We start from the raw sequence: 4,510 nt of genomic DNA on the forward strand, positions 1-4,510 counted from the left end.
TAAATGGTTCAGAGGACTTTATATTATTAGCATTTCAACTTTCCCCAAATTGATATATAGATTTAATATAATTTTAATATATATCCAGAGAAGCATTTTTAAATAAATTGACTTGCTATTTCTATAACCTATAAAAAGAGGCCAAATAATTTTGAGAAAGACTTACTCTAATTGACCTTAAAATTAATTATAGGACCTCCATGCAGTCAAGAAGGTGGTGTAGGTAATCTCGGTATTCACATCTCCTACAACCACATCACAATTACAACCAGACTATAGAAAAACCATAATTGAGGACCACCTTGAAATCTAGCCGTCACATACACCTGTATTTGTATGGGGTATATGTGATGGGGTTGGTGAGATGATGTCATGATGCCGGGTATTCGTATGTGGGCATATCTGCATGTGGGCGGACCCACCTGGAGATGGATAGAGGAGTGGTGTCTTGGTTCCTAAGACCATCGAAAACATGTGTTTTCCGATGGTCTTAGGTGACCCCTGTGAAAGGTTCGTTCGACCCCCAGAGGGGTTGCAACCCACAGGTTGAGAATCGCTGTTTTAAACCCTTTCCGACCAAGCCAGGGCTGGTTCTTGCTTGGACCCTGCCCACTGTAGTAAATGTTGGGAACTTAGTCCAAGTTCCTCCTGCATCCTCTGCTCACTAGTTAAAGGTGTTGGGTCCAAACCCTCTGCCAGGGCTGGACTTTCTTGGATGCCAGATCTTAGATGGAAAAGCCATGAGAGGTTGTGGGTATATAAGAATGATTCTTTATTGCAGAAGCCCGTGGCCATTTAGTCATCAGACAACACAGCCCTTCACAGCAATCTCATACAGGCAGGCAGTCAGACCCCATCTGTGAACAGATACATCTTTCCCACAAAGCACCAGCATTAACCTCTGTATCTGCAGCTATTATCTGAGCAGTTGCATGCTGCCTCACTGCCTTACATCGTAGCAGTATCAGAGCTCTCTGGCTCAGCAGCTTCTTCTGTCTCCCATGCCCAGCACACTGGATGGTTTCTGTAGCCTTACATCTCCATGTAACACACTCCAGCACACTTCTGCACACAATAGCTGGTCAGTAACTTGGACATTTCTCCAGAGGCAAAGAAGGCTAGTTGCCAACAGTGACATCAATCATTTAGGTTATAGAAGGGCACAGTGTATCCTGAGATCACTGTGACCTTGCAGCTGTGTTGAGTGGCCTTGGCCCTCTGGCAACTTTGGTGTGGTTCCCACATGGGATTTTAGAAGGAAGCATAGTGCCTTTCTTATTGTTGATATTAATCTTGATAACCCGGGGAGAGAAAGGGCATAATTTTATACAGAGGTAAACTGACAACCTTTGCCCCAACCAGGTGATTCTGGTTGTCAGTTTACCTCTGTATAAAAGTATACCCTTTCTCTTCCCTTTACATATTGTATTCTTTTTTAAAAATATGTTTTTATTAGAGAGAGGGGTAGGGAGAAGGAGAGAGAGAGAGAGAGAGAGAGAGAGAGAGAGAGAGAGAGAGAGAGAGAGAAACATCAACATCCATCAGCTGCTTCCTGCATGCCCCCTGCATGCCCCCTGCTGGGGATTGAGCCAAAAACTGGGCAAGTGTTCTGACCTGGAATCAAACCAGAAACTCCTGGTACATGGGTCAATATATTTTGTTGCTCAAATTATTTCAGTTTGGACCATTGAGAACTCTATCAGTTGGCTCCTATATCCCTTTGACATCCTGTACACACTTATATGATCTTAATATATAAAAATCCAGGGTCTGGCCCTAACTGGTTTGGCTCAGTGGATAGAGCATTGGCCTGCGGACTGAAGGGTCCCGGGTTCGATTCTGGTCAAGGGCATGTACCTTGGTTGTGGGCACATTCCCAGGAAGGGGTGTGCAGGAGGCAGCTGATCTATGTTTCTCTCTCATTAATGTTTCTGGCTCTCTATCCCTCTCCTTTCCTCTCTGTAAAAAATCAATAAAATATATTTAAAAATAAAAATAAAAATAAAAATAAAATCCAGGGTCTGTAACGACCAAACAGATGACCAATCAATTCCCCAGCCCTCAGGCACCATTGATCAGGTGATGGCTAACAGGGAAACTGGGGTCCCTCAGGCTCCAATTAATCTGTGGCAGCAGAGACTGGTGAGCAGGCAGAAGAAGGCAGACATCTTGGTCCCTTCCCTGGCCCACAGGCTCCCATTGATCAGGGGATGGTTAACAGGGAACCAGAGTGAGTGATGTGGGGACTGGCGAGCAGCTGGAAGGCAGGCCTCTTGGTCCTCCTCCTGACTCTCAGACTCCAATCAATTGGTGGCAGAGGTGGGGCGGAACTGGGGACTGGCTTCCTTAATAGTCCTGTAGGTTCAATCTCCAGAGCAAAGGAAAGGCACCAATGGACCAGCAGCTCCGGCATGATCCTGACAGCACTGCTGGCCTCCTGAAACTTGGCCTCGGTCACTGCGCCTGCTTCCCCTCCCTAGACGCTCCACAAGGAAGAAAGGATACTGCTAGCAGCACCAGGGATGACCAGTGGTGACTGACTGCTCTCCCTGTGCTCCCTCCAGGTCACTTGAGCCGACCCTTGCCCGTCCCACTCCAAATGAAGTGTGATCACTGCAAACAGAAGGAATGTAGTAAAAAAACAAAAACTGATGACCAAGAGAATGCTGCAGTCAACGTCCGGAGTCTGGCTCAGGAGAACGGAGAGAAGGGAGAATTTCATAAGCTGGTCGATGGCAAGATATTTCTGAGTGACTGCCTGGCATGTGACAGTTGTGTGACTGCAGAGGAAGGAGTCCAAGTTTCTCAACAGAACACCAAGGACTTCTTCCATGTTCTTAACCTTAATAAGAAATGTGATACCTCACAGCACGAGGTGCTGGCAGTGTCCATGTGTCCTTAGTCTCTGCCTTATTTTGTTGCTAAATAGCCTCAGTGTCACTGATGCATCCAGAAGGCTCTGTAGCTTCCTCAAAAGCCTTGGGGTGCACTGTCTCTGAATGACAATAGCTGCGGACTTCAGCACCCTGGAGAGTCAGAAGGAATTTGTGTATTGGTACTGCCAGCATAGTGAGGAAGAGCCCTGCTACCATGCTGACCTCCGCCTGCCCTGGCTGGGTCTTATATGCAGAATGGGTGCTGGGTCACCCCATCACCCCCACTTCTGAACGACCAACTCTCCCCAGCGGATCATGGGCTCTCTGGTGAAGAATTACTTACCAGACAGAAGAACCTGTCCTCAGACAAGATTTTCCACATCACTGCGGCCCCGTGTTATGACAAGAAACTGGAGGCCTTTGAGAAGATGTTCCTGCAGCTTCACATAGCTCCCAGGGTGCTGACTGTGCGTTAACCTCAGGTGAAATTGTCCAGATGATGGAGCAAAGCGACCTCACCTCGAATGACACCACCATGGACACTCTGTTTGGAGACATGAAGGAGAAATAGGTGAGGTTCCATGAGGGTGCCAGCTCCAATGGTTACCTGGTGCACATCTTCAGGCACATGGCCAAGGAGCTGTTCAATGAGGATGTGGGAGTGCTCACCTACCGCACCCTGAGGAACAAAGACTTCCAGGAGGTCACCCTTGAAAGGGACAGAGTGGTTCTGCTACGCTTTGAGGCTGCTTACGGCTTTCGGAACATCCAGAAGTGGTCCTGAAGCTGTAGAGGGGCAAGTTCCCCTGCCACTTCATGGAGGTCCTGGCCTGTGCAGGGCATGCCTAAGCGGCAGGGGCCAGGACTAGGCAGACGACGGGTGTGCAGACAGGCACGGCTGCAGCAGATGGAAAGCATCTATGCTTCCATCCCAGTGCGGCCCCTGGAGACCAGCGCCCATGTGCAGCAGCTGTACCAGGAGTGGCTGTGGGTGGTGGAGGTGGCAACTACCCCTGGTCCCAGGCGGCCCTGCACACTGCCTAGCAGGGCCCAGGGCAGCCTGCCAGGATATCAAGTCGTAAAGGTCCAGCAGATGCCCGGCCTGCAGGCTGCCTGAGGAGGGGTGTCAGACACGTGAAGGAAAGGCTTAGCGTCTTTGTCATCGCTTTGGTTTTCAGAATTCCCTGCTCCCCATCTGTCAGCTCCCTTTCTCTGAGGGGCACTGTCATCATCACATGGGTGCACCTGGAATATTGTATCTCAAGAGGATTGCCCCAATGTACATATCCTTATATCCAACGATGAAAAAATCCCAAAGAACAAGAATGGAGACAGACTACTGTCCTTTAGGCTTGAAAAAAAAAAACACCCAGAAGTGTCCTGCGAAGAGCTGAGACTTGGTTCTGTCCACGTGCCTCAGAGAGATTGGATGAGGAAATGGCCCTTACTTTACCCACTTATGTTACTCTTGAAGGTGTCTTTGCCACAATGTGAATAAACTGCCACCTTTTGGAATAGGGGCTCATGCGAAAGTCTGCACTCCCACCTTTTCTTGAAACAGATCTATGTTTTGCAGCTGTGGCCACCATCCTGAAATCAGGTCCTGTTGACCAGTTCCTGTCGCTGGGAATCAG

At 48.6% G+C, this 4,510-nt stretch overlaps 1 pseudogene; it reads left to right on the forward strand.

The window, feature by feature from the left end:
* Nucleotides 1-2,599: 2,599 nt before the first annotated feature.
* LOC118668161 lies at nt 2,600-4,181 on the forward strand (annotated as a pseudogene).
* Nucleotides 4,182-4,510: the final 329 nt, after the last annotated feature.

Source organism: Myotis myotis, unplaced genomic scaffold, assembly GCF_014108235.1.
Source record: "Myotis myotis isolate mMyoMyo1 unplaced genomic scaffold, mMyoMyo1.p scaffold_m19_p_1, whole genome shotgun sequence".
NCBI classification, from domain to species: Eukaryota; Metazoa; Chordata; class Mammalia; order Chiroptera; family Vespertilionidae; genus Myotis; species Myotis myotis.